Source organism: Mesoplodon densirostris, chromosome 7, assembly GCF_025265405.1.
Source record: "Mesoplodon densirostris isolate mMesDen1 chromosome 7, mMesDen1 primary haplotype, whole genome shotgun sequence".
Lineage (NCBI taxonomy): Eukaryota > Metazoa > Chordata > Mammalia > Artiodactyla > Ziphiidae > Mesoplodon > Mesoplodon densirostris.
This window is the reverse complement of record NC_082667.1, coordinates 95,433,818-95,443,436: the sequence shown is the minus strand read 5'-3', so window position 1 is coordinate 95,443,436 and position 9,619 is coordinate 95,433,818. Positions and strand designations below refer to the sequence as shown.

The 9,619-nt window shown below is 38.7% G+C and overlaps 1 pseudogene; it reads left to right on the top strand.

Moving 5' to 3' along the window:
- The first annotated feature begins 6,756 nt into the window (after positions 1-6,756).
- On the top strand, positions 6,757-7,573 carry LOC132494232 (GTP-binding protein SAR1b-like; annotated as a pseudogene).
- Positions 7,574-9,619: the final 2,046 nt, after the last annotated feature.

Below are 9,619 nucleotides of genomic sequence, written 5' to 3'. Positions count from 1 at the left end.
AGTATCACGTCATCTGCAAACATTGACAGTTTTACTTCTTCCTTACTGATTTGCATTCCTTTTATTTCTTTTGCTTCTCTGATTGCCATGGCTAAAACTTCCAAAACTATTTTGAATAATAGTGGTGAGAGTGGGCAACCTTGTTTTGTTCCTGATCTTAGAGGAAATGCTTTCAGTTTTTCACCATTGAGAATGATGCTGGCTGTGGGTTTGTCATATATGGCCTTTATTATGTTGAGGTAGGTTCCCTGTATGCCTACTTTCTGGAGACTTTTTATCATAAATGGGTGTTGAATTTTGTCAAAATCTTTTTCTGCACTATTGAGAAGATCATATGGTTTTTATCCTTCAGTTTGTTAGTATGGTGTATCACATTGATTGATTTGAATATATTGAAGAATTCTTGCATTCCTGGCATAACCCCACTTGATCATGGTGCATCATTCTTTTAATGTGTTGCTGAATTCTGTTTGCTAGTAATTTGTTGAGGATTTTTGCATCTATATTCATCAGTGATATTGGCCTGTAGTTTACTTTTTTTGTGACATCTTTGTCTGGTTTTGGTGTCAGGGTGAGAGTGGCCTTGTAGAATGAGTTTGGGAGTGTTCCTCCCTCTGTTTTATTTTAGAAAGTTTGAGAAGAGTAGGTGTTAGCTATTCTCTAAATGTTTGATAGAATTTGCCTGTGAAGCCATCTGGTCCTGGGCTTTTGTTTGTTGGAAGATTTTTTATCACAGTTTCAATTTCAGTGCTTGTGAATTGGTCTGTTTATATTTTCTATTTCTTCCTGGTTCAGTCTCGGAAGGTTGTGTTTTTGTAAGAATTTGTCCATTTCCTCCAGGTTGTCCATTGTACTGGCATATAGTTACTTGTAGTAATCTCTCATGACCCTTTGTATTTCTGCAGTGTCAGTTGTTACTTCTCCTTTTTCATTTCTAATTCTGGTGATTTGAGTCTTCTCCCTTTATTTCTTGATGAGTCTGGCTAATGGTTTATCAATTTTGTTTATCTTCTCAAAGTACCAGCTTTTAGTTTTATTGATCTTTGCTACCATTTCTTTCATTTCTTTTTCATTTATTTCTGATCTGAACTTTATGATTTCTTTCCTTCTGCTAACTTTGGGGGTTTTTTTTGTTGTTGTTCTTCTTTCACTAGTTGTTTTAGGTGTAAGGTTATGATGTTTATTTGAGATTTTTTTTTTTGTTTCCTGAGGTAGGATTGTATTGCTATAAACTTCCCTCTTTGAACTGCTTTTGCTGCATCCCTTAGGTTTTGGGTGGTCGTGTTTTCAGCGTCATTTGTTTCTAAGTATTTTTTGATTTCCTCTTTGATTTCTTCAGTGGTCTCCTGGTTATTTAGTAGTGTATTGTTTACCTTTATGTGTTTTTATTTTTTACAGTTTTTTTGCTGTAATTTGTATGTAGTCTCATAGTGTTGTGGTCAGAAAATATACTTGATATGATTTCAATTTTCTTAAATTTACTAAGACTTGATTTGTGACCCAGATATGATCTATCCTGGAGAATGTTCCATGAGCACTGAGAAGAAAGTGTATTCTGTTGTTTTTGGATGGAACATCCTGTAAATATCAATTATGTCCGTCGTGTCTAATGTGTCATTTAAAGCTGTGTTTCCTTATTTATTTTCATTTTGGATGATCTGACCCTTGGTAAAAGTGTGGTGTTAAACTCCCCTAATATTATTTTGTTACTGTCAGTGTCCCCTTTTATGGCTGCTAGCCTTTGCCTTATGTATTGAGGTGCTCCTATGTTGGGTGCATAAATATTTACAATTGATATGTCTTCTTCTTGGATTGATCCCTTGATCACTGTGTACTGTCCTCCTTTGTCTCTTTACTTTCAGTCTTTATTAAAGCCTATTTTGTCTGATATGAGAATTGCTACTCCAGCTTTCTTTTGATTTCCATTTGCATGGAATATCTTTTTCCATCCCCTCATTTTCAGTCTGTATGTGTCCCTAGGTCTGAAGTGGGTCTCTTGTAGACAGCATATATATGGGTCTAGTTTTTGTGTCCATTCAGCTAGTCTGTGTCTTTTGGTTGGAGCATTTAATCCATTTACATTTAAGGTAATTATCGATATGTATGTTCCTATTACCACTTTCTTAATTGTTTTGGGTTTTTTTTTTGTAGGTCTTTTCCTTCTCTTGTGTTTCCTGCCTTGAGAAGTTCCTTTAGGATTTGTTGTAAAGCTGCTTTGGTGGTGCTGAATTTTCTTAACTTTTGCTTATCTGTAAAGGTTTTAATTTCTCCATCAAATCTGAATGAGATCCTTGCTGGGTAGAGTAATCTTGGTTGTAGCTTTTCCACTTTCATCACTTTGAATATGTCCTGTCACTTCTTTCTGGCTTGCAGAGTTTCTACTGAAAGATCAATTGTTAATTATATGGGGATTCCCTTGTATGTTATTTGCTGCTTTCCCCTTGCTGCTTTTAATATTTTTTCTGTTTATTTAATTTTGATACTTTGAATAATAAGTGTCTTGACGTGTTTCTCCTTGGATTTATCCTGTATGGGACTCTCTGTGCTTCCTTGACTTGATTAACTATTTCCTTTCCCATATTAGGGAAGTTTTCAACTATAATCTCCAAATATTTTCTCAGTCCCTTTCTTTTTCTCTTCTTCTTCTGGAACCCCTATAACTCAAATGTTGGTGAGTTTAATGTTGTCCCAGAGGTCTCTGAGACTGTCCTCAATTCTTTTCATTCTTTTTTCTTTATTCTGCTCTGTGGTAGTTATTTCCACTATTTTATCTTCCAGGTCACATATCTGTTCTTCTGCCTCAGTTATTCTGCTATTGATTCTTTCTAGAACATTTTAAATTTCATATATTGTGTTGTTCATCATTGTTTGTTTGCTGTTTAGTTCTTCTAGGTCCACATTAAATGTTTCTTGTATTTTCTCCATTCTGTTTCCAAGATTTTGGATCATGTTTACTATCATTACTCTGAATTCTTTTTCAGGTAGACTGCCTAAATCCTCTTCAAGTGTTTGGTCTGGTGGGTTTTAAACTTGCTCCTTCATCTGCTGCATATTTCTCTGTCTTCTCATGTTATTTAACTTACTGTGTTTGGGGTCTACTTTCACAGGCTGCATGTTCATAGTTCCCATTGTTTTTGGTGTCTGCCCCCAGTGAGTGTGGTTGGTTTCCTTGTAGAGGGGACTGGTGCCTGTGTTCTGGTGTGTGGGGCTGCATCTTGTCTTTCTGGTTGGCAGGGCCATGTCCAACGGTGTGTTTTGGGGTGTCTGTGAAGTTAGTGTGATTTTAGGTAACCTCTCTGCTAATGGGTGGGGTTGTGTTCCTGTCTTGCTAGTTGTTTGGCATGGGGCGTCCAGCACTGGAGCTTGCTGGCTGTCAGGTGGAGCTGGGTCTTAGTGTTGAGACAGAGATCTCTCGTAGAGCTCTCACCAATTGATATTATGTGGGGCCAGGAGGTCTCTGGTGGTCCAATATCCTGAACTCATTCTCCCACCTTGGAGGGTCAGGCCTGACAGCAGGCTGGAGCACAAAGCCCCTGTCAGCCACACGGCTCAGAAGAAAAGGGAGAAAAAATTATTAAAAAAAATAATAGTAAAAAGAAGAGAGCAGCCAAACCAATAAACAAATCCACCAATGATAACAAGCGCTAAAAACTAAACGAATATAAACAGAAAAATCAGAAACAAATCATTCACAGACAGGAAACCCCAAGTCTACATTTGCTCCCAAAGTCCACTGCCTCAATTTTGGGTTGATTCGTTGTCTATTCATGGATTCCACAGATGCAGCGTTCATCAAGTTGATTGTGGGGATTTAATCTGCTGCTCCTGATGCTGCATGGAGAAATTTCCATTTCTCTTCTTTGTTCACACAGGTCCTGTGGTTCAGCTTTGGCTTTGGCCCCACCTCTGCATGTAGGTCACCCTCACTCATCTGTTCCCTGCCCAGACAGGAGGGAGTTAAAGCAGTGGCTGGTTAGGGCACTCTTGCTCACTCAGGCCAGGGGAGGGAGGGGTACGGTAGTCATAATTGGAATGCAGGGTGAGCCTGCAGTGGCAGAGGCCAGCATGACATTGCAACAGCCTGAGGCACGCCTTGTGTTCTCCTGGGGAAGTCGTCCCTGGATCACAAGACCCTGACAGTGGTGGGCTGCACAGGCTCCCGGAAGGGGAGGTGTGGATAGCGTCCTGTGCTTGCACACAGGCTTCTTGGTGGCAGCAGCAGCAGCGTTAGCATTTCCTGCCCCTCTCTCGGCTCCGATCTGACAGCTGCGGCTCACGCCCGTCTCTGGAGCTTGCTTAGGTGGTGTTCTGCCTTCTGTGGGCACACAGGGAGGGAATCCCCTCTCCTTGTGCACCCCAAAACAATGGTCTCTTGCCTCTTAAGCAGTTCCAGACTTTTCCCCGGACTACCTCCCAGCTAGCTGTGGCACACTAGCCCCCTCAGGCTGTGTTCACACAGCCAACCCCAGTCCTCTCCCTGGGATCTGAACTCTGAAGCCTGAGCCTCAGCTCCCAGCCCCCACCCACCCTGGCAGGTGAGCAGACAAGCCTCTCAGGCTGGTGAGTGCTTGTCGGCACCGATCCTTTGTGTGGGAATCTCTCCATTTTGCCCCTGCACCCCTGTTGCTGCGCTCTCCTCCGCGGCTCCAAAGCTTCCCCCCACCCACTCCCCATCTCTGCTAGTGAAGAGGCTTCCTAGGGTGTGGAAACTTTTCCTCCTTCACAGCTCCCTCCCAGAGGTTCAGGTCCCTTCCCTATTCTTTTGTCTCTGTTTTTCTTTTTCTTTTGCCCTACCCAGGTATATGGGGAGTTTCTTGCCTTTTGGGAAGTCTGAGGTATTCTGCCAGCATTCAGTAGGTGTTCCGTAGGAGTTGTTCCACATGTAGATGTTTTTTTGATGTATTTGTGGGGAGGAAGGTGATCTCCATGTCTTACTCCTCTGTCACCTTGAAGGTCCCCCCGGCCCCACTGCTAACTCATGCTTTTAAACTCATCCACAATGAATATTCTTACGAATCTTCTCAAATTGAACTTCTTAACTTACCTTGCTTGTAAATTTCATCTCTGTAAGACAGAGTAAGTGGTAAGATCTGGCCCTCATTGTAACCAACATGGCAGAACTGGTTGACTAAGTTAAAAATAACACTGACCCTGAGTGAAAGGAGCAAAGTTGTTTTTGATGTTTTTTGTTACAACTGTTGTAGATTGCATTCTCTGGCAAACAGACCCTGAGTTGGAGATGGTGTGCAGGTGGGGTATGGGGCAGTGCTTTCAGAGACCACCTGCACAAAGGAATGAAAGAAGCACTGCTGAGCAGAGGTATAAATTGAGTCATAATACAGTTGTAACAGAGGTCACAGCAGGTCTCACAGGAAACTCTCAAACTTGGATGGTTCTTCAAAAATGTCTCTAACTGAAGGGGCCAGACCTGGACTCCCACATTAACAAGGCATTAGATGCAGAGAGCTGCCTGGGAAACCATGGGAGATGCAGCTTCTTTCAGACCTGTAGAATTCCTTCGGAGAGTTTCAGCTGAGCAACATATCAGCACATAATACTCCCAACAGCCGGGATAATGAATGACTCAGAGCTAAGGGAGATCTGGACAGCACAACACATTCAATAAGAGAATGCTTATTGTAGTCATACGTCCACCCTCAACTTTAGGAATGTACATTTCAGAAAAGTTAAAGGATCAGGGGAATACTGAAACAACAGGAGATTTGTAGCTAGCAGAAGCATTTGTTCATTCAACAAATACTTAAAATGGGCTTATTCTTTGTTGATCTCTATGCAAGATACTGCAGAAACAATGAAGAATAATAGATAGTCCCAGCTAGTGGTGTACTGAAGCTGGATGCTACCTGCTGGCAAGAGCCAATTATCAGTTTTTCTTCCAAACTCCCAGCGATGTCCACTTGGTAGCTTGAAATGGACCATGGTGGGAGTATTTATACCATGGAAACTAGATAATGGTAAAAAGCAGGGATTTTTTTACCCCATAGAACCAATTGTTAAACACGTGCCAGCACAGTACTGCACCCCACTTTTGAGCTGACAATCCAACAGACCTGGAAAGGTGTAAAATTGTCTACTCTGCTTCTGGTCCTTTGAAGTAGCTGCACATCCCCACGTATGTATGAAAAGGTGAGTTCTTGACACTCCTACACTGTTCAAGACAAGAGCTTTAGACTCATGCTGTCCAGTGTAAATATAATGTGAGCCATATATGTAATTTAAAATTTTTCACTTTTTTAAAAGTGAAAAGCAGTGAAATTGTCACTTATTTTATATAACTCAATATATCCAGAATATTAACATTTCAACATGTAGTCAATATAAAAATATTTTACTGTTTTTGTACTGCATTTTGTACTACATTTTCATATGTATTTTACACATAGAGCACATCTCAATTCAGATTTAAATTTACATCAAAATACTTGAGCTGATTTAAAAATTTTTTTAATTTTAAGATTTTTAAAAATTCAAAGTTGAGAAAGTAATATCACATACCCAAGTTGTTCCAAACGTACTTAAAATTTTTCAGATAACTAAATTGAATATGAAAAGTTCTTTTCTTTTAAAATTTGCATCCGCATTGACAAAACTTGTTCATCTTTTCCAAGAGGAATTGATTTGACTTTGAAGCAAAAGCACATCAAGCAATCATCACAATTTTCAGTTCAGTCTCAGAGGATGTAGGGCCAATGCCAAGCAAGGAATAGCATTGTCTTCAGTCGCAGACTCTAAGGTATGGATAGGTCCTTCATATTTGATTGGATATACAGTGGTTTCAGCAGAATGCTACAGTTTTTAGGATTATATAAGAGAACTGGCAAATTGGTATTTCTTGGATTGGATAATGTGGGAAAAACAACATTGCTATATATGCTAAAAGATGACAGACTTGGACATATGTCCCAATGTTACCTCCCCTTTCAAAAGAACTAACCATTACTGGCATGACCTTTGCAACTTTTGATCTGGGTGAACATGTTCAAGATCAAAGAGTGTGGGAAAACTACCTTCCTGCTATCAATGGCATTACACTTCTGGTGGATTGTGCAGATCATAAAAGGCTGTTAGAATCAAAAGAAGAACTTGATTCACTAATGACAGTTGAAACCATTTCTAATGTGTCTATACTGATTCTTGGGAATAAGATCAACAGACCTGAAGCCATCAGTGAAGAGAGGTTACGATGGCTTCCCTGGTGGCGCAGTGGTTGAGAGTCCTCCTGCCGATGCAGGGGACACGGGTTCGTGCCCCGGTCCGGGAAGATCCCACATGCCGTGGAGCGGCTGGGCCCGTGAGCCATGGCCGCTGAGCCTGCGCATCCGGAGCCTGTGCCCCGCAATGGGAGAGGCCACAGCGGTGAGAGGCCTGTGTACCACAAAAAAAAAAAAAAAAAAAAAAAAAGAGAGAGGTTACGAGAGATGTTTGGTTTACATGGTCAGACAACAGGAAAGAGTTGAATGCCGACCTTTAAGTTCTCATGTGCAGTGTGCTCAAAAGACTAGGTTACGGAGAACGCGTCCTCTGCAGGTACAGGTCATTAACACCAACCTGAATCGGTTCCAGGTCTCACCATTCAGGCCCACTCAGAGATCTGATCATGCAACATTCATAACTTGAATTCAGTAGAATGTTGTTGGTTATAAAACAGATTATTTAGATTATTAAAATTATATCAACATTTGAGTGAGAATTGAAAACTGGTTATCACAATGTTAACTTTATCATTCCATAAAAATAATTAGTTTTTACAGTTTGCAATCTGATATTATCCCAACAATATTTACAGTATAAAGAGCAACTTTCCAGCTGTACATTTGAAGCACTTTTAAACAATATGAAACTACAAATATAAGCCATATTGAAAAGCTCATGATCTTAAATTTTTGTCTACTTTTTGAAACTAGTTTTTAAATTTTAGATTTTATGTCCACCTAGTTTAAGTGTACAGTTAATAATTAGCTGATTGATGATGTCTTACAGTTTTCAATAATTTTTCTTACACAAACATCATGCAATAAAACAAACTCTAAGGTTTGACATCCTTAAAAGCATATCAATTTCAAAACTATGTCAAAGGCTAGTAAGTTCACTAACAAGACAATTCAGTGTTAACTTCAAATTCAAAGGGGGTGCTGCATAAATTGAAAGCGCCTCTGTTGGTCAAAGTGTAAAAACTTCCACTTATAAAATGAACAAGTTCTGAGGATCTGATGTACAGTGTGGTGACTATCATTAACAATACTGTATTGTATGCTTGCAAGTTGCTAAGAAGCTAGATCTTAAATGTTCTCAACACCACCTCCTCAAAAAGAAAAAAAAAAGGTAATTATGTCAAGTGGTAGATGTGTTAACTAACCTTATTGTGGTAATCATTGCATAATCCTCACATCGTACACCTTAAACTTACACAATGTTATACGTCAATTATATCTCAATAAAGTTGGAGGGGGAGGAAGCAAAGAAACTCCAAATTTATCATTAGCAAACAAAATGTTCTTCAAATTCTTTTGGATTTTTTTTCGGACAATTTACATAACGCTCTTGGTTATAATTAAAATATTCTGCTTATTAATTCATATTAGAAAAATGTGTAAAATCATTATTAACTAGTATTATGAAAAATTTCAATATCAACATTAATTCTTATATCTATAGATCTAGATTACAAATAAGCTGTTCTAATCCTTGGAGCTTCAAGTTTTGCCTGTTCACATGCAGCGTGATATGACTGAGAAAATGTAAATCATAACTGCCAAGTTTTGTCTGCCATTATTGAAAATGTGGCAAATATTCTTTTGTTTCAAGAAAATCTTGAATTGGGGTTAACAGCATAGTAAATCTTGGTAAAATTCTTTTACAACTCAACCAATGAGCACTGGTAAATAACACAAGATCATTAAATTCAGGGTCTTCTACTTCTTTCAACAGTGCCATAAACTGATGCTGATTCATAGCATTGGCATGTATATATGGAACAATTTTAATAACTGTATCCATGACACTTTTTATGAGTCTGATTCAGAAAACGGAGCACAAATATTTTCAATATGTATCATTTTGTGGAAGAAAGCAATAAGGGAAACATCAATCTCTTATTTTTAAATTCCTATAAATCCAGATTTTTGACGTAACAGCTGAAGCACCTCCATCATGATATAAACAAAATTTTTTCATATTTAGCTGAAATTCTTCTTTGACAGTCATAAAAATTTCAGATATATCTGTGCCATGAATTTTGTTTTTTAGTCTATGAGTTGACAACACTTCTTCGTAAGTTTGGAAGTCCTCTGAGACTAAACATAACCAAAGTATTAATTAGGCATGACTCATCCTAAGCACTTGAAACGTGTTAAAGAAAAGTACTTGCGGTCTTTCCAATTCTGAATCAATCGATATTTGATATTCTAAAGAAGAGCTTGTATTCTATGGGCAATTTTTCGGTGACTTCATTGAAGATATTTTATTTTTTATAAAATATGATTTTTACTCTTTTCCTAGTAATTTTATAATATTTCCAGAAATGAAATAATAATTTCCTTTACCATGTTTCCATCTAAAAATGATTTTCTCTTTTGTGCAAGAATCTAAGTCTTTTAAT